This window comes from Polyodon spathula, chromosome 9 (genome assembly GCF_017654505.1).
Source record: "Polyodon spathula isolate WHYD16114869_AA chromosome 9, ASM1765450v1, whole genome shotgun sequence".
In the NCBI taxonomy this organism is placed as follows: Eukaryota; Metazoa; Chordata; class Actinopteri; order Acipenseriformes; family Polyodontidae; genus Polyodon; species Polyodon spathula.
This window is the reverse complement of record NC_054542.1, coordinates 4404883-4425949: the sequence shown is the minus strand read 5'-3', so window position 1 is coordinate 4425949 and position 21067 is coordinate 4404883. Positions and strand designations below refer to the sequence as shown.

Here is a 21067-nt window from a genome sequence, read left to right as displayed (position 1 = left end):
AAGTTGAACTAAATGGTTTTTTGTTTTGTTTGTTTTATTGTTTTTATAAAAAACACACTTGAACTGTCATGAAGACATTTATAGCATGTTCCAACTGCACAGTCCCACCTTCTTTTTACAGTACATATTGATTACATTAAGACAGGACTACCTTACTTTAAACATGTGAAGCCGCCTAACCCCTGGCCCAAAGTAATGTAGGATGTAGTAATGTAGGACTATAGGACTCTAGTTTCCTAGCCTGGTCTGACCTTAATGGCATTATAATGTAAAAAGCTGACTAGAAAGTTGTGTACCAAATAGGAAGACACTATCTCAAGCATGTGCTCTGTATCATTAACATAGACAGAGATTAAAACAATGTGGCAGTGAAATGGTTAACTTTCATTGGCTACTATTTGCAATAGAACTTCAATGAGAGAAATACAGAATACAGCTGTGTGTACCAAATGTAGATATATCAAATAGTATGCTGTTTATCTCATGCAAAAACCTAAAAACTCAAATTACCTATACAGCAGCAGGGTTCTCCCCAGGCCTTTCAGCCGGGCGAATCGCCCGTGAAAGTGGCTGTCGTCGCCCGGCTGAAAAAAAAACAAAAAAAACCCCATCTACCCGTCTTGCAGAGGCTACTGTGCCTTTAACAATAAGGATTGATTACGCTTCTAGCAGACCAGACCACTTGCGCGGTTTTGGATGAAAAAAAATCTTGGAACCCAAATGACAGCTGTTTTACGTCTTGACACAACATTTAACCATTCAGAGAGTTGAGGGGCGGGTTTTCTGTGTTAAGCACTTTGATAGGCTAAAACGTTAAATGGCTGCTAAAAAAATAACTGATTATTTTCAAAGCAAAAATAGTGACAATGAATGCAGGGGGTCAAAATAAGCCGGCGATCGGCGCAATCCATCGCCTAATACTATATTTGCGCAGGCTACTTTATTAAAAAAAATATTAAGATTATTTTCAGGTATTGTCATTCAGTCCATTTTCTGTCGTATTATTGAACTGTAAGGTTATATATAGTGCATAATAGCTATACATATGCAAAAAAATAAAAAAACGCATTCCTTTTGTTGTGATTTCGTGAAAAATATGTACCCAGATGCTTGTGAGAGATATTGGGGGTTTATGTAGAGGCTGTATGCCTTTAAGAAGAAGGGCATGATGGGATATCAGCTGAACACTTATCAGCTGACATACAAACGCTTAAGTGCAGAGGTGCTGAATTATTACACTCTGGTTTCATGCAACAGTTGTGATGCTGACCAAAACGTGGTGTGCGAGTACTGCTGTGTAAAAAAAAAAAAAAAAAAACGAACAGTTGCATTAAAAAAAATGTAGAACAGCGAAAAACTAAAATGGAAGTGCACTAACAAAATGCCCTGAAAATTTAACATAACGAAAGCAATTTAAATGAAGCAATAAGCTCAATAAGTAGGCTTAAAAGGAAGAGAAAAGGTTACAGTTTATTTTTTTGTGAACTCTAATAAACTTGTTATCTTTCTCCAGTCAAATCATAGTGTCTAAATAAACACGGTAATTTACCATAATAAAAAAGTAATGAAAAATAAAATGTAGGATACAAAAAAGAGCAACCAGACACAGTCAACCAAAGACAGCACATTATTCAAATTCTCTGTCGTATTATATATATATTTAAGGTAAGGTGAGCTTATTTTTCCGTTAAAAGTGCTCCCTGCTACAATGCTCTGCCGCTGGCTGTACAGAATTCCTGGGGAAAACCCTGGGCAGCAATTTTAGGTCACAGATTAAAAGTGGTTAGATTCAAGAGTTTTTGTACTGAAAATATAAAATCAGCACGTAAAGCATTTTAAGAAATGTGAGCAGTTGTACAGTAGAAGAGGCGGCGATAGCGGATTTTCAGAAGCAAAGCTTAATTAATATTCTTGTACAACCAAAATAAACCCAAATTAGCACAAGAAAATAGCAAGTTCAAACTCAAACAATCCCTTTTATAGTCTAGAAAACAAAGATCCACATCGTAAACCTGTATTTATGTATCTAGCTTGCTTTACCATATGGGCAAATTAAACATGCATTGTAGATGAATTTCAGTTAAGTATAAATTCGCACTCCCTCCTTGGAGCACATGTCATCAGCGGTACCAAAGCAATTCTAGGCACAAATGTACCTTTACATCCTTTCAAGTCACCTGCACTTTTGACCAGACCACACTTGAGTGCTTTCCATCCACACAGGGTTAAGCACATTAAGAATTATGTACATTAAAACAACTTTGCATCCCTACTGTACAAACAGGACACACATGGTAATCTGAACAGAGAGCACTAATTGACCCTACGATAATGTGTTTGATTAAAGTGTAAGGATACTTAGGATAAAGTAAGGCCCAGAAATACCTACAAATTATTTCCTGGAAATAAAATGGTACTAAACTATTAGCCTATAGTAATTGCTTTTTTTGCTTTCAAACTGTCACCTTTAAATAATCTGTCTTTTTAAAAAAAAAAAGCATGTTTTGCAATTAGAGCCCTAGGTAATACATACATACATACATATGTATATATATATATATATATATATATATATATATATATATATATATATATATGTATATGTGTGTGTGTGTGTGTGTGTGTGTGTGTGTGTGTGTGTGTATGTATATATATATATATATATATATATATATATATATATATATATATATATATACATACACATACATATATATATATATACACACACACATATATATATATAAAACAATAAATAGTAAATAAGTCTTGTAGGAGAATACAATTGTTATTATGCAACAATGTCCATTTATGTAAATTTAGTAGTAACACATCCTCATATTTTGAAAAACATCTTATTCACATAAATAACTAATAACTTCCATGGTTAATAACCAATATTTGCATGTTAGAGGGCACTACTCTACAATTTACAAAATAATCAAACTCATAAATACTAAAACTAAACTACAGTATATGCTTCATAGCTACCCTTGTAGAAAGCCTTTAACTGTGTTCTTTTTTTCAGTCCACTGCATGTTAACTATCCACACCTTTAATCTCAGATCCAGCTGAAGGGCAACGGAATGTCAAGGTATGTTTTACATATTTGTAAAGGTTGACCCCCTCAATTAAAACCTAATAAAATCCATTAAATTGGAATTAAACAAATACCTAACAAACCCTTCACTTTTATGGAGTTAACTATACATTTACTGGTATTTTATTTATAAATAAAACTTGTTTCTTTAAGAACAGGTTATCTCACTACAGTTTAAAAAGCAAGCTCTCTGTACTTGTCTGCTGTTAAAAAGTAAAATATACATCTAACAGGGTTAGCATTATGCAAAATATTAGGTTTTTACATATTTTCTGGCAGAGAAGCTATACATAATGATCTACTGTATTAAAATGCAGGGTAACTATTAACGTCTAACAGCATTTTTACAGCCATGGTTATTTAGTAATGTGCAGTATCCCTGGAAGAAGTACTTAACAAAAGAAAGTTTACTAACGAGCAGAGGCCATTCGGCCCATCTTGCTCGTTTTGTTGTTAGTAGCTTATTGATGCCAGAATCTCAGCAAGAAGCTTCTTGAAGGATCCCAGGGTGTCTGCTTATAAATAGAGGCGTTTCGTTAACCTAGTTTGTTGTTTAGAAATATTTATATTAATGCAAGCGATGGTTCGGACAACTCAACTGTAACAAACTCCCCCCCAATCTCCTGCGTGCCTCTTTTTGATTCAGGCAGGGTTTGAGAGTAGACAACCGTTTTTCTAAAGTTGAATTGCATGTCAGACTTTTACAAATCGACTTAATCTTACATCCATAGTAAATGGGTCAGTGCTCACCGTTGCCCTGTTCCTTAAGCACTCTTCAGCCGCACATAAAATGGGATATACCTGTGGGCCTTATATATTATTTTAATGTCTGATCGGTGTAATTTTTTAAAAAAAAATAAAATACAATAGTAAAACAACGACGCACGCCTCTTTTTATTACCCAATTTAATTCAGAATTATACAAAAAAATAAGCTGTTTCATAATATTACGGCTTTGGATTAAAATAATGAATGAATATATATATATATATATATATATATATATATATATATATATATATATATATATATATATATATATATTCGTTTACTAATATATGAATATGATGAATATGAATATAGCACCATACCTAAAAGGTCCTCCATACGTCAACATAATTTCATCTCAAGCATTTTTGCTATATATTGCTGGAGCTCAGAGTGAGTGTGTGTCGGGTCGGGTTAGTCTCCTGTATTTTTAGGTAGCCCTAACAGCAAGTTACTGTGACCGTTGCGGCAGATTTAAATATTATTATTAACTTACTTAATCAGTTCGATATATAACAACAATATCTACCCGATACCTTTTAAGCAAGGCATAAACCTACATGTCACGTTTGCCTATCCTACCAAACCTGCACTGCAATGTGTTTCTTTGTTCTGTTGTTGTACCACTTTATTTTCAAGACCCACCCCAAGCAAAAAAAAGAGATAAACAGTACTAAATAAATAAATAAAAGCATATAATAATCGAGCTTGGATTTCAAAACCTCAACCAAGACAAGAGAAAACGGATCAAAATTAACGCATTCATGTAAAACATGACACCAACATATTCCAGACTTGTTTTCCTCACCGTTTCCACTCTTTCAGTTTTAATATGTGCTGCTACATTAAACTGATAGTCGAAAACATCAAGACGCTGCAACGGGTTCAGTAATGTATATTTTAATACTATACAACAATTGTTGTAGATGTCAAATATTTATATTTTCTGCAGGTTGCGCCTGTGATTTTGACCCTCTGAGAAAGCAGTTTTTTTGTTTTGTTTTTTTTAAATAGCAAACTATATTATTGTATTCTTGTTAGTTTTGTGTTTTTTTTTTTTTTTTTAAGTTTAAAATATCCTTGTATCGATTTCCTGGTTTTAAAAGCGAAGAAAAGTTTTGCCGCATGAACTGCACATACAAGTGAAAACCGTCAGAATCGACCACAAACAGTTAATAAACGTTCCCTCCCCCTTTATCTCTCAGTCTAAACTAACATTTATTTAACTAAATATGTTTCTTTCTCGTTGCATCTCGTTGCAGCTTGATATTCGGTTAACTACACCGTACAGTAAATGTTTTATCTCAATTTCCAATAGTCTCTGACAATCTGATAAGAAATCGATATATAGTATAAAAAAAGGTTCCCATCAATAATCGCGTAACTAAACGTTATTTAACAGTACCGCATGAAATGGACCGCAAGTATTACTTTTTTTTTCAATCGTGTATACAAGGTAACAAATGTAATAATAACAGTTATAATTCAACAATAAACTACTTATTTTTAGATTGAGAAAGCCTTTCCCCAACCATCTCTAGTTCCCCGGCAGTCCAGCATCACTTTTAAGTAGTAATAATAATAATAATAATAATAATAATAATAATAATAATAATAATAATAATAATAATCCACCTCACACTACGCACGATAATCTACACGAACCACAGAACACTAAACAATGTTCAACTATTATAACTGCAAACAACCCCAAATGAAAAGAACCGTTCAGAATCAAACGTTCCTACTTACCTTCATCTTAAATCCCAAATGACGCACGTAGGCTATTACCGCTGTCTGCAGCTACGTCTACGCTTATCAGTTACTTGTTGAAAAGTTTTTTCCCCAAAATGTTCTGGAATAACAGACATTTCTGATCTTAGAATTAAACCAGACACTTTATTAACACCCACCCCCTTCTTTTATTTTCTTACCTTCTACCTCTTCCTTGGTTCCTGTAAAGTGGTGCCGGTGTTTTAATCTTCCCCGGGTTTCTTCCCCCCCCCCCTACACCAGTTTTTTTTTTTGTGTGTGTTTTTAATAATTTTCCTCACTTTGTTTCATTTCTCACTTCCATCTTCTTTCATCTCATCAATAAACACACACACACACACTGCAGCCTACCTTCGCGAGCGCCCCGACCCTCCCTGCACCCTCCCCTTCTGTCACATTGGATACACTTTCAAACGCGTTACGCCCGTCAGGCACTTCATTGGCAGGATTGAGATTTCCGATAAACCCGTTTGGCTGTCGTACACGTCACTTAAGCACATCTTGAGCCAATAAGATTATCGCACGCCCACGGTTACAGGCTGGAGCGCGAGTGAAACTGACGACATTCCGGCTCCAGCATGGCGGCCGCGCTGTATGCTAAACTGTAGAGCCACGGCGAGCCAACATGGAAACCACAGGAACGCAGTTTCTTCACCCTTTGCACCGCAGAAGGGATAAACCTCACGCACTCCAACCAGCCAACAACGGTAAGAACTTCGGTGCAGCGTTATGTATCAGAATTGGGTTTATTTACTACCAGAACAATAGTTTTGGTGCTGACAGGAGCTTAAATATTCAGTTAATGAAAGTTTTAATTAAGACTTGTTTTAATTTAGTCCAAAAAAACACCCAAATTAACATTTACGACCTATCTCTTAAAAACTGTTTGTTCATTGTCAAGTATAAATGGCCATCATTTATTTTTACTCTGGATTGGTTAAATGAGGTGTCAGTAAATTTATGAGTGCCCTTTTTTTACTCCTGCATTGGTCGGAGTCGCTGTCTGTCAGTTTGTTTCTGCTATCATGCTAGATTGTATTCCGTCCCACTTTTACTTTCTACGCATTTCTATTTTCTCATTTATTTATTTTTAAAGACAACGACCCCACTTGACCGCACGCCAATTTAAAAAAAAAAAAGTGACTGACAGTTCAGCTAGCCTATTGGGCGGAATTTCGCGTCGCTGGTCCCAATAGCCTTTGAGAAGACGGTGACTGACACAACCCCAAAGCGATTGAGGCTACGGTTTTTGTTTTGCTCCCCACCCCTGTCTAGACGGTGACAGGTGTGCGCCCGTCTGAAGTCGAGACTATAATAATGCTTAAAGCGGCAGAAATCAATGACAATAGTACACATTGTGGCTATGACACCTATCTGAGGAAGTGAGCACTGAGTGTGGCACAGTGGTGGTATGGATTTTATAGATACTTTAGTCTTGAATCCAAAAAAAAAAAAAAATAGGGAATGCTACGGTGACAGTTAAAACGCAATCTTAAATAAATATATTTAACCATTTACACCACATAACGCCAAATAATAATAATAATAATAATAATAATAATAATAATAATAATAATAATAATAATAATTCAGAAGCAGTTGTGTAACAATGTCAAGGAAATACACTATTTGTTACCGTGTAGCTAGCAATTGTAACGTAACAAATCCACTATAATCCACACCACACTCACAAGACTCAATCAATGTTACAATATCCACACCTTAAACAAAATCCGGATGTACAATAGATTATAAGTTATATATATATATATATATATATATATATATATATATATATATATATATATATATATATATATATATATATATATATATATATATATATAGTGTGTGTGTGTGTGTGTGCAATTTAAAGGAAGTAATACATTTTACTGATGAAGCATGAATTAAAAAAACAATGAACACAATGCATGCATGTATATCAAGTTTCGGTGTATGGTCCCTAAATCCTGAATGTTTAAAATGTCCTCCAGTTTCAGGCAGAAATATTTAATGCTTGACCGAGTTTTTAACTGTACTGGTAGCTGTTTAAGCATGCCACCTGCTGGTATGTTGGGGTATAACAAAGTAATATTAGCTGAGAAACAGTATCACAACGTGCTTTTCAAGATGAGAAAACTTCAACAGTAGCTATTTAAAAAAAAATCGAAAAAAGTTCAGATTTTGAAGCTTCATCGATGATATTTATATATAGCGTATATAAATATATATATATATATATATATATTATATATATATATATATATATATATTATATATTATATATATATATATATATATATATATATATATATATATATATTATATAATTTATTAATATTATACACTGATAGAAATATTATAATCGAAACTCATTTACTTTTTGGAATCAGCATCAAATTAACATTTTAGTAATATAACTACAGAAATAGAACATCTGGGCATCATAAATGCAGGTCCTACTTGGAAACAAAAACATTCCCATCTATGTGCTTTAAATTAATTGTAACTGGTATTAGGACTGTAATCATGTAATAGTATTGTATCATTAGTGATTTAAAGCTAGCCAGGATACAATGTTGTAACAGCTTGTCTTAAGAGTGTTCCAGAGACGCATATTTTAATTAAACAATTCTGTAATAACAATCCACATAAGCAGTCTGAAGTCTATTTGCTTATATACTTTTGTTTACAGTACACAGTAGTAGAACATAAAATTTAGATGCAACTTGACGATCTGAGTTGATTCAATTTGTGATTATTAACAGATTTTTTAAAATTATTTCTGTTCAGATTCTTGGTTGGTGTGATCTGTGTTCTGTTAAGTGTACCACACAAGAATCAGTGTACAACAGTGTTTTCTCAAGTAAGTGAATTTACATAATTGATGGTAAGAAGTTAGGTAAAGTGACATTTACTTTTGTACATTATATAAAATTATACATTTTGTTTCTGTATTGGTAGCATTGGAAATTGGACTCTTATTTTTCAACAGAGCGGTTCAGGGATGAGGGAGCTTTTCAGTCTCCTACCATGATAACAGAACGATTCTCAGATATTTAAGAATTACCAGACCGTTGCAAGTTACATTTTAATTTTACAAGCATATCTGTTGGACAAACCCTTTTCCAATACTTTTTCCAGTTCTGTCCTTTCGTGTGTTAGAAGAGCCCTGTAAGTGCTGGTGTGCCTAACACATTAACAGAACATAAACAAGCAATCACAGGACACACACTCTGGTAGTCTCGCCCCCGCTCGCGTCGCAGTTTTGAGCGAGAGAGCTGGCAGCTGTCAGTCTGGTGCGCAGCAAAACAACACAGATGCCGTATAACCCGCCCCCCCTCGTGCACCACCAGGCATTTGTTAAACTCTACATCCTTGGTTAGTGATTCTATCTCTCTATTTCTCTCTCACTGTTCATACACACCTTTATCTGCAGTACTCTTCATTTTGCTACTCAAATGAGATTCAGCTACAATGCTGACACTTACCCTGCAGTATATTGCAAAGTTTGCATATTATCTCAAAAGTTGTGCCAAGCCCAGACTTTCTTATCCAATGTCTATTACACTTGCATAAAAAAATAAGCAGATGTGTACTACCTTGCCAAGACTGCAAGTGGCAGCACTCTACACACAAGCAATATGGTTAAACTTTTGTAAGTACGTACAAATTTGGTTCATGCTGCTTTTATTAAATGTAATGACAGGCCCCAACCTGTTTTTAGTTGCATTAAAACAATATATTTAATTTCAATGGGTATTTTCTATTAAAAGATCTATGAATATATCCATAAATAAAATATATCCCATAACATAACTCAAATATTTCTAATCAAAGATGATGTGTATAAAAAAATATAGCCGATAACACTTGTTCACAATGGTGTGCCAAAATGTTCCTCCTCTTCCATTTGGCTGCAGTGGGTCTATCCAGATGTAAACTCAGGGAATGAGGACTTGCAGGCTACAGTCCGGAAATGTCACTTCCATAGAAAGAGATTGAAAACACATTGAGAATGTTTTGAAAAGAGTTCAGAGCAAAGAAAAAAATAAATAAAGAGAACATTGAAATCAGCCACATATCCATACCCTACAGGAAATTACTACAACACACACAGCGTGGAAATAGGACTGGCAAAGTGTAACTTTTTAAATGTGTGTGTGTGTGTGTGTGTGTGTGTGTGTGAATTCCAGACAATATTTCACATTTTGTAAAGGAATGAACTGACACTTGTCAGCGTAACTTACTTTTTGAGAATGGTATGTAATATTTAGCATACAAACAATTCCCAGTAAGGCCATTTCAGTGGCATTATCACTATAAAACAGAACACAAATGAGGGAAGGCATTTGTACAATCCTGTTATACAATGATGTGACTTTAATGATAATATAATTTAAATGTAAAACTACATTAAAACCATTCATTGGTGATCTTGCAGTGTGAAGAATTGCATGACACATTCAGCACTGGTTTATGAAAACAGTTATTCATTTCAGGACTGGGCTGCAGGGGGCAGCATCAAGCTTCTGCAGCAGAAAACCATTTTAATTTTTTTTTTTTTTTAATTCCTTGAAATGCCTGTTGTTTAGGATGACATTTTAAGAGCAATGAAAAAAAATTCTGCAAGGTTATTTTAATGCATATCTGCCACTAGCTTGAACATGTATGTAAATTGTAGAAAGGGTTATTGTTTTAGAGAAAGCCAGTCTCATGTCCCATTTTTTAAGTAATACACATTGCCTTATTTGCTATAGGCTTGCATTTAAATTCTAACAACATGGTTTATGTATATAGTCAGACTCAAACAGCACTTTAAACCATGTACTAGTACTAGTGTAAAATAATAACCTGCTATATAGAAGTGTGCATGTTGTTATACACATATAATTCCCAAATGATGCTAAAATTACAGTTCTCAACTGCAGGGTGTGGCCACTTCAGTTGGAATTGACATAGTAACCCTACAGCATGTTATGTGACTGAAGTAGGTAAGACCAAGTGAATTTACCAGTGTCAATTACAGTCATCAGTTAGCTGTAAAATGGGTTGAAACAGTGGGTGAAAAGGGCACAATATTGGGTGTACACCTGGCATGTGTATCCCATACTGTAAATCAAGCAGGGTCATTCCATGCCAACTCAACCAGTGCCGTTGCATGTCCTTCTCAAATTTTCCAAGAAAAATTCACCTGGGGGTTTTCAGACACGCTGAGTTCAGAAATGATAGCCATTATTATTATTATTTTTTTAATTCCCCTTTGTGACCTTGCAAAGGTCAACCTAAAGTGAGAAAGGGACCTTGACCAGAAAAATCACCCTGGGTGCAATTTAGATGTTATCGTCATGTGTAGCACCTCGTTCTACTCATGTTGAATAGGGCTTTTCAGAAAAAAAACCACAAGGAGTACCCTGCTCACTTCTGGCAAATTGCAAGACGAGGGGTAACTGACAAGTTTTATTTGAACTTCAGCCAAACCCTTTACCTTGTAGGGGTTATGGGTCCTAAAATGTAAGTATTGCTTAAGAACTTTAGGAACCAGTCTTCCAAATTATGTGAAAAACTTTTTGTTTCAAGTCCCACCACTGGTCGTTAAACCCCCTTGAAATATGAATTTTTGTTATTTGTACCAAGTTTAGGTTATAATAACTTGTGGGGGGGGGGGCACTCCAAATGTCCCTTTTCTGGTTGAGTTGGCATGGAATGACCCAGCACTATGTGTCATGTGTCCTTCTGTCTTTAGGGTGTGGCAAATATTTATTATCAACCTGTCTATGCTGGAAGTGACTAGGGTTTGACAATGGAAAAAACACCTGAAGAACACTGAGGGTGTGGCTACTTTTATCAGGAACACCCACTTCTTCATAAAGATACCAAATGCTATATCTGTTAACAATGTGGATTACTGAGGTATTAGTATATTTTGGTGTTGGATAAAACAAGCCTGCTTTTTGCTATTATAAGTCTGTACCTCCATTTTCTTTTTGACAAAATAGTACTGTAAAACTATCAGGAAAGGTTGAAGAAGTTTCACCTTCTCAAAAGAAGTGGAGGCTTTGCACTGGTGAAAACAGAAATAAAACAGCCCATTTTGAAGAGGAAACTTAACCTCTGCTTAAAAAAGAAAAACAGGAAAATATGCCCAGATCCTACTAGCTTAGCTAGTAAGCTGCTCCCATAGACCAGAATGTTGATCAAATCCTAAAATTGGTTGCTACTTGCATCTGTGTGAATTTATTGTGTAACTGTAGTACTTAACTGCTATTGTCAACAGTTATTTTCATTGGAATTATATCTGGGATATATTTTACAAGGTAGTGACTTGTAATACAATGTTGCTGAATTTCACTCAGTTATAATAATAACAAATAATCTTTATTTTTATATAGCGTCTTTCATAGTGGACCTGCGTCACAAAGCGCTTTACAAGATATGAACTATGGATCAGCTGCAGAGTCACTTATAACACTTTTTCGTCTCACCCGAAAGACAGAGCACAAGGAGGTTAAGTGACTTACTCGGGTCACACAGTGAGTCAGTGCCTGAGCCAGGATTTGAACCCCCTTTCTTTGAACCCCTGGACCAGACAGCCTCCTGATGTCTGGAACTGTGCAATATGAATGCAATGTATTCAATTTTTGGAAAAAGCTGATGATTAGTTAGATAATTCTATTCATAAAAGCTGTAGGGGGTAGAGAAAAACTAAACAATCACAAGACAGATTTCTTTAGTTGGACAAAGTGGTGGAAATGTTATCCTATTTATGACCATTGGCTAGTAAAATAAAAGACTCTTGAGATCTAATTTACCGACTTGTTATGAAAAAAAGAGAAACATGAGAGGGATTTTATTCAGTTGGAGATATAATGGAGAAAAAACTTCCAAAAAAAGTTTTGAAGCATGTGCAAGGAAGCATTTTGTTGTAAATGCAGTCCTGTGCATGGCTGACCTCCTGACATATGTTATGTAATATATAAAAGCGGCATCTCTTTTAAGCATGCCTTTTTCAATGCACAAGACAAAGCTGATTGTAGATGCTCCATTGGCAAGAGCTTCTTGCAGACTTTGATAGAGCGATGTTACATCAAAGACTATACATTATTTCTAAACCATTTAAAGGATGGCGTCTGTCTCTGAAAATCTGTCATTCTGCTTTTAATGCTATCTTGACAAGAGAAACCTTCATTTTGACAAATGGTACCAATATTATGCAGTTAAAGAAACTTATAGGGATGACCTACAAGTTCCATGGCAGAAGTCATGGAATCCTGCTGCCCATCATTTGGTAGCACCCACTATTACATGTCTGTCCCATTAAACATGTCTGTTTAAAATGCACATTGTGTATGCTGTCAAACTCTTCATCGTACAATTTAATTTATCTTTATAATCTGATGACTGTGGGCTTTAGATAATTGTTGGTAATGGATGGAAAGTGTTTTATAGAAATTTGTCTTATTAAAAGTAGTATACACCAACAAGACCCAAGAGTGACCATTATGCAAGACATATTACAGTGATCTAATACAGCAAGGTGACATCATCCAGAGCCTGTCGTATTGATGGGAAATGATAATAAAGGCCAGAGATCAGCAGTAACTCATTTCTACCGAGAACACATACACATAATGAGACCCATTCCATTAAATGTAGGACTAAGTAAAATACATGATCTGCTGCAGGTGGTTGAGAACTGAAACCAAGTCTTGGGTTCACCAGCACATTTGTAATACAACACTATGCATTACTAACACAGTATTTTCTTTTAAGCAACCCTTTTTCCAGAACATTATTTCATATTTGCAAGATATAATGTAAAAAACAAATAGCCTTTGTCATCAGTATTTCTTATTACATATATAATAAATATCTTTATAAAAACAGATAAGATAAGGTGCAACATTTTCACAGGTGTCTCAGATAATTAACTTGTTTTTAATACCAGTGTATTTGCCCTGAAGAAACCTCAGAAGAACTATCAGTTACCAGCAATGACAACCCGATGAACCTGGCACACATATTGCACATTATATGGTATTATACTGCAATAGAAAACCTGATGTATATTAGTTCATAACACTGTAACTGTTGGTATTCTGCCAAAATGAGATAGTGTTAACACTGTGGTAACACTACAAATGTCTCGTACCGTAACAGCTGACCTTATGCTACCGTTGGTAATGAAGATCATTTGGTAACTTATTATCAATTCACACTGTTAAGGAATAGCACAATAAGGGCAGATAACAACACATCTAACACAATGAAAATATGTTTTATGCATATGTATTAATTCATTACATAGCTAGCCAGATCTTTAAATGTTATTGTAATGATTCATAGAACCGTACAGTAGATCAATAGGGGGCAAGGTACATTTAAATTGATTGACTAAAATAGATTGATGCATGTATGTATTAGTTAAGAGTTTTGTTTATAACCTTTTACATGATACAAATTAAAGAGAAAAGGTCACTAGCTGAATAGTCATGAAGCCGCTGTTGTAAATGAGGCATGTCACAAAAACGTCATAGTTGATGTCATAGTTCATCTTAAAATTATACCGCACCTCTGAGATGAATCGCTTAGTATCACCTCTCTCTCTCTCTCTCTCTCTCTCTCTCTCTCTCTCTCTCTCTCTCTCTCTCTCTCTCTCTCTCTCTCTCTCTGGAAAGTCATGTTGTATTGACTGAAATAATTTTTTGGTCTGGAAGAAATGTTGCTAAATTAAACCAAAGTGTACACATGCAGGAACCTGCAAGCCTGCCTTTAAAAAAAAACAACTGATTTGCAGTTTCTAATACCTCTTCATCTTTATATCATAAATTTGATCCTATTTGATCATCACTGACTTATTTATTTTGTCTGCTTTGCTTGAACCTTGCTGTTTGGAAACTGGTCCTAGATGCCTAATCAATTCTAAAATATTCGAATTGACTCTTAAAATCAATAGACATAAAACATCTATCATTAGTGAAATGTGTCGGTGTAAATTACATAGATTTGTCTCTGAACACACCCACTGTTATACATGTAATACCCCTGTGATAAGGACAACACAAACCACAAAACAGTGTACTTTTTCATTAAAGTGAGGGTATGCTTATATACAGTATACAATCTAGTAATGTAAAATACTTACTCATCTGCTCAGATATTACTGGAGCACAGACAACACATATGTTAGCTGCCATTTGTCTATGAGCTTGCTGACATCCAGGTCAATCTCATAACCATCGACTCTATCTTCTCTTTATGCTAAGTGCTTGACTATGAGTAGAGAGAGGCTTTTGATTGTTTTGGATAATCAGATAATTACCAATTAACTTTACTCTTGAGGCAAATTAAAGAAAAATGTCCTAATATAGTAAGCCATCTATCTCTACATGTATTGCTGCACACAATTTGAATGTACAAAAACATTTGGGGGGTGATATAAATATAGGCTCAGTGCAAATAATTACGGATGCAAAATTAAAATTGCAGTGCGGCCAGGCAATTATTTTGCACTGCAATCTATATAAGCTTAAGAGCAATGCAAAGTACTCGATACGCTGTATTACATTTGTGGAGTAAGAAAAATACAAACCAAAAAAAATGTCAGAGCAAGGGCAGCAAAGTCCTCTTGGTGCAAAAGAAAAGAATGGTTTTCTGAGAAGGAGCTGAGAGTCCTTTATGGCTGAGGTCACTCTGCATGAAACGGAGTTGTTTGGAAAAGCCTCAGCCAACATCAGTTATGCTAGTATCCTTAGAAATTGCCCTTTTTAGCATGACATCCAGAGACTTGCAGGTTGGAAAAGGTGGATTGGGCTATTCCTCCAGACATTCCAACTAGGTTTTTTCACTTTGCTTTATTAAACTAATAACTTGATATAGCTCTGGATTATATAGTATGGATATTGTGTCCATAACTTCCAAACTAATACAGTAGTAGTATCTTGCGAACTTGGATTTTTAAAACCCATTTATTTTATATCCAGTTTGGATCCAGTTCATTTGAAATCAGGAATCAGGTGTACCTACCATTTATGTTTTTAATGTGTGATGTAGGAAGTGTTGTATTAGGGAAAGAAAACAGTGAAACACTGTTGGAGCCTATCATGTCTGCACACTTGTTGTATCATACACCTTCCTATACCAAAGCCATAGCCAGCTAGGAGGCAGTCGTCTTGATTAAAATCATACTATAATAATTGTTTATTGAGCCTCTTTTACACATTGCTTTGACGCAAATAAAAATGCATTTCATTCCTTTTTGCGTTTGAAGTAAGTGTGATACTTGAAGGTTTATTTCAGACAGTGTGTGATTGACACTGGCAGTTGAGTTGAGGGTTGTGTCGAGTTCATAGAGCTGCGGTTTGCAAGGAGCCTCGCAGCTGGCCAATCACATTAGTAGAAGTCAAATGCATATTCATGAGTATAAACCAGAACACAGCCAACCAGCCAATCAAATCGACTGGTCAGCCAAAAAGCTCGAGCTGCAACCATCATTGTTTATTATGTGCTTACGCAGCTAAACTCTCTCCGTCTTGTCAACCCGCCTAAGCTAATTTTATTGTTGAATAATTAATATCACACAAAACTTTATGTATGCAAGCACTTGTCTTCATGTTATTTGGATAATGACATCACTGTTAAAATTATTTGTTTGATTGATTACGATTTAAAACTAAGTATAGTGTCTACAACCAATATTCTGTCCTTGCTACATTTCTTATTTTCTTTTATAGTGAATTTGAATGTTGCAAAGAAAAAGCTACTTATTTGCATTGTACAAAACCACACAGGTCGTGCAAATTTAGAACCCCAGGTCATAATTAATTGTATCTTATTCAGAAAAAAACTATTGACTAAAATTTTGTATTTAAATAAACAACATATAATAATCTCCTAATATCTTTTTTCTTCCATTATAAAACTGGGGGTGTGGGGTGGGGTGGGGGCATGGGCAAGTGCCTTGGTCATTGGCTGGTTAGGTCCCTGTATATTGATTACTCTCCTGCATGCCATTGTGTTAAACCTCTGATACTTCTCAAGTATTCCTTAACATTAGAAGGTGTTGGAAACTGGCCAACTAAAACCTCCAGAACTATACATCTCTGCTGTAAAATCTAAGAAAAATTTGGACAGAAATCGACATTGTTTCTGCATAAAGTAGGTGAGCGCGTATCCCTCGATTGTTATGTGACCGATTTAAAGCTAGCATCCAAGACATGTGAATAGCATTTCAAAACAGGTAAGCTTATTAAGAGAAATGGGTTTAAATATTGAACGTAGTGTGCACGTTTGCAAATTCCAGCGAGACAACAAACAAGCAAATGACAGGACAGCGCAGAACAAAGATAAAGAGAGCTCAAAGGTGACCTACGTAGGGTTTGGAAAAACAAGTAAAATATGTGGTTGCAATGACTCTGCAGGGAAATGTCCTGCATGTGGCCAGCTGTGTAAAAAAAATGCAGCAAGAAAAATCACGTCTTCAAAACTCCCACTGCTGCAGCCAGAGATACAGAAAGGGAAACATACGCAGCGAAAGACTGTGACAGTGAATCTTAAAAAATCCTCCTATGAGAATATGAGAAAAAATGAGAAAATGAGAAAATGAGAAATTGGTTATAAATGTGCAGGGTAATGACAGGAGCACCATGAAATACAATATTGATACAGGAGAACAAAAAGTAAATGGAATCCTCACCAGACTATATAGTAGTCTAAGCATAAACGCCAAGGAATTGGCTGCTTTAATTGAAACTGTGCTAAACTCACAAGCGATATTGTAGTACTAAAGGTTTAAACTTAGTACGTAGATTAACTATAGTGAAGAAAGAGAAGAAATCAGATTCTGACATATTTACAGAATTCAAGAATGCTGTTATGTATGGAAGGTATGGAATTCCTGCCTGGCCAAAATGAATTTCAGATAAACTCTGATATGACACAAGTGATACTTACACCACACACAGTTCATTGGCCACAAGACTCAGAAATGACTGAGATACTTGGAGAAATTTCAGTAATCAAAAAAGTGGAAGAGTCTACTGAGCGGGTGAAATCTATGGTGATTGTTGAAAAGCCAGGAAAAGAGTTGTCTTGAACAAAGTGATACAAAGGGAGCACTATCAACTGCCTACAGTCTGTCGAAAAGCAACAATATTTACAGATCTGTATGCCAGCAGAGGAATGAACACAGCTCCTCGTTGCACCTAGAGGGTGCAGATTTACTAGAATAACCTTTGAAATGTATTCAGCCCCTGATGTCTATCAATGATCAATACAGCAAACAAAGGAAGGTTTTGAAAGTGCGGAAAGCTACACTGAAGACATTCTAACATAAGGAAAGACCACAAAAGAGCACAAGGAAAATGAAATCCGTCGCTGGTTATCTTGAGCCTGGGGGCATCAGACCAGATGGTAACTGGCTGTACTGCTAGCGACATGTTATGAGCCCTGTCTTCTCTTCTCTCTAAAGATGTTTTTTTTTTTAAGCTTAAGAAAAAGCCTGTAATCCCCCCCCCCCAACAATATATACTGTAGCAGTTTGCAACTGTACGCTTTATTCCATTGATATTACATTACGATATGTAATGTCTGTAATTACAACTGTCCTAACATTAAATGACAAATTAATGTTATCGATGTGGTATTCGTGTAGCAAATGAAGAAACGCTGCCTGGGAAGCATTCGTGACCCTATGCACAGAATACTCAATGAAGTCTGCAAAGCGACAATCAGCTGCTTTAACATGAAGCATGAATTCTTCTTCTTTCTTTTTTTTTTGTTTTTTTTCATCGGTAGCCCTGGAGTGTCCCATTAAATACAGCCCTTTGAAAAACTGAGAAAATGCATGTGGAGGGAGACACCTCAGACTGGCTCCACATAAATAAAATAATGAAATACTGTCCAAAGATAAACCAGATAATTCAGCCACCATCTCAGAAAGCTAAATCAAAGCAATGAAGCAGATCTGCAACTTAATTCAGAAAGTTAATTCCCTACAGTGACTACAGTGAATATTACTAGAGAAAGAGGCTGTTTTTCAAAAGGATGGTTTTGCATACAATGCATGTAATAAATGTAAAGCGCTGACAACCAAGACACAAACTTAAATTATTTTATGTAAATGAAGTAGTGACCTGTTTTATAACTTTTTATTATTAGTATGCTGTTCTAATCGAGTTATATATTTTTGCAGCATTACTGAAACCCACAGTAAGTTTGAAGAATATGGCCCTCAGCTGGAAGTGCATGATAGTAATAAGGTAGGATGTGGTCTTCTAGGGATATGTATGTGCACTTTTAACATGACCATAATAGAGAAGCCCAACAGTATTATTGCAAGCCCCAGTGGGCTTACATTTAGTATAGAAATGGAAATAGTCACATAAGGCCTGCTGCTCCATATGAGTGGTTTTCATGCCTAAAAAAAATAAAAGCTACAACATTTTGTGTTTCATGTTTAAGTATTCTTGCCATCTTTTTAATATTTTATATAAAGAAACTGCTGCTGATTTTGGCAACTCTGTTTTCATTCACAAGTAGTTGTCACTCCAGAATAGAGAGCAGAGCAGATCAACCCTACTGTGCTTCACTGGCGTGAAAGGGTGAGTAAATTTGCATTTGTATTGTAATAAAAATAATAATAATGAAGAATTCTAGATCATGAATGAAGCCATCAATAATATGTATATTGTGGCTCTTGCTTGCTGTTTATGGGAAATAGTGGCTTATGGGCGACAGGTTGCCAGAAAGTAAGGAAACGACTACATCGACTCGCTGCACAAGGGCAGTTTTATTTAGGCCAAGCGCTAAACACAACAACCAGGAAAAGAGGACATCCCTAACTGACCCTTGTAAGCCACAGGGAGCAGGCCACACAGTCATATCACATCTCTTTCTGCCTGATCTCCTGCCTCATTGTTTGAACATGGCACAAGGGTGTGCTACCGACGGGAGCATCCTAGCTTGAGGTGGCTGTTGAGTTAAGCTGGGTGGTGCTTTAAAAAATGTTGAGTAGTGCAGTTAACCTTGAATGTTATGCAAACAATATAAGGTAGGGCTGTCTCTGTAGCAATTATGAAATTTACATTTCAGAAGATTGCTTTTAAATTGGGAGGACAGCTTTTTTCCTTTCTTCATACTGGTGTTTACCCTGTAATTTAATTTTTTTAAACGTGCCTAATTTGTGTTTGAAGGTATCATAATAAGAATTATATTGCTTTTATTGTTTCATGAGAGCAAACCCAGCATTATAGGCGTGACACCACTACAGTGTTCAGACAATTTCCAGGTACCATGGTAACCGTTTAGTGCATATTGACTCTGAAGAAATGTTGTTACCATAGCAACTGTGTCTGGGCCTGTGGGAGGTTGATGAGAGTTTTATCTCTTTAGCCATAAACCACTACTTGTTACGTCTTATATTGATTTGCAGCAAAGCTCTTTTCAAGTAAAGCTATTTTTACATATGGCCTGTTTAATAAAAATGAAAATGTATTATTTATATATTTAATTTTTAGGCAATGTAAGACAAAGCAGTGAGAGAATAAGGGCCACATACATTAGCAGAGGAAAAGCAAAAGACAAGCAGCCAGTGATTTGTTTGCTTTTTGCCTTTACAATTTGGAGCCTGGCTTTAAATCCAGTTTAGGTGACCCACTAAAGGAGTTTCATGGTCTCAACCAAGGCTGTATTGACATTAACAATCTGGGAGAGGCCTGAGACTAAATTGCAGGGGGTGTTCAGTTTAAGTTTGAGATTAGGGGGGAAAACCTGATAGAACAATGTGGTTATTTTTAGGTGTGGCTAGTTTCTGGCTGGTTCACCGAGACATCGGTGTCTGCTGGAGGTATTTGTTATATCCATAATTAGGGGATGGCCATTGCTAAATTAATCCCTCTGCTGGCTTTCTTTATTGGTGGAGCACATAAAGGTTTTGGACTGAACGGCATTGGTGGAAATATAAGAATCAGAGGCTGATGGGCAGGTAGAGCGGAGTGAGCTGCGAAGAACAAAAAGTTGGGACCCAGGCTGTATTATGTGCTCTACAGCTCTGGAACAAATTAAGAGACCACTGCAGAATGATCAGTTTCTCTGGTTTTACTATTTATAGGTATGTGTTAGGGTAAAATGAACATTTTTGTTTTATTCTATAAACTACTGACAACATTTCTCCCAAATTCCAAATTAAAATATTGTCATTTAGAGCATTTATTTGCAGAAAATGACAACTGGTCAAAATAACACAAAGATGCAGTGTTGTCAGACCTCGAATAATGCAAAGAAAATAAGTTCATATTCATTTTTAAACAACACAGTACTAATGTTTTAACTTAGTAAGAGTTCAGAAATCAATATTTGATGGAATAACCCTGATTTTCAATCACAGCTTTCATGCGTCTTGGCATGCTCTCCACCAGTCTTTCACAT

The 21067-nt window shown here is 35.7% G+C and overlaps 1 long non-coding RNA gene across 1 annotated transcript; it reads left to right on the top strand.

Moving 5' to 3' along the window:
- Positions 1 to 6227: 6227 nt before the first annotated feature.
- Positions 6228 to 12071, top strand: LOC121321282. The gene is made up of 3 exons (XR_005950921.1): positions 6228 to 6348; positions 8435 to 8507; positions 12034 to 12071. It is a non-coding gene; the product is annotated as an uncharacterized LOC121321282 (long non-coding RNA).
- Positions 12072 to 21067: the final 8996 nt, after the last annotated feature.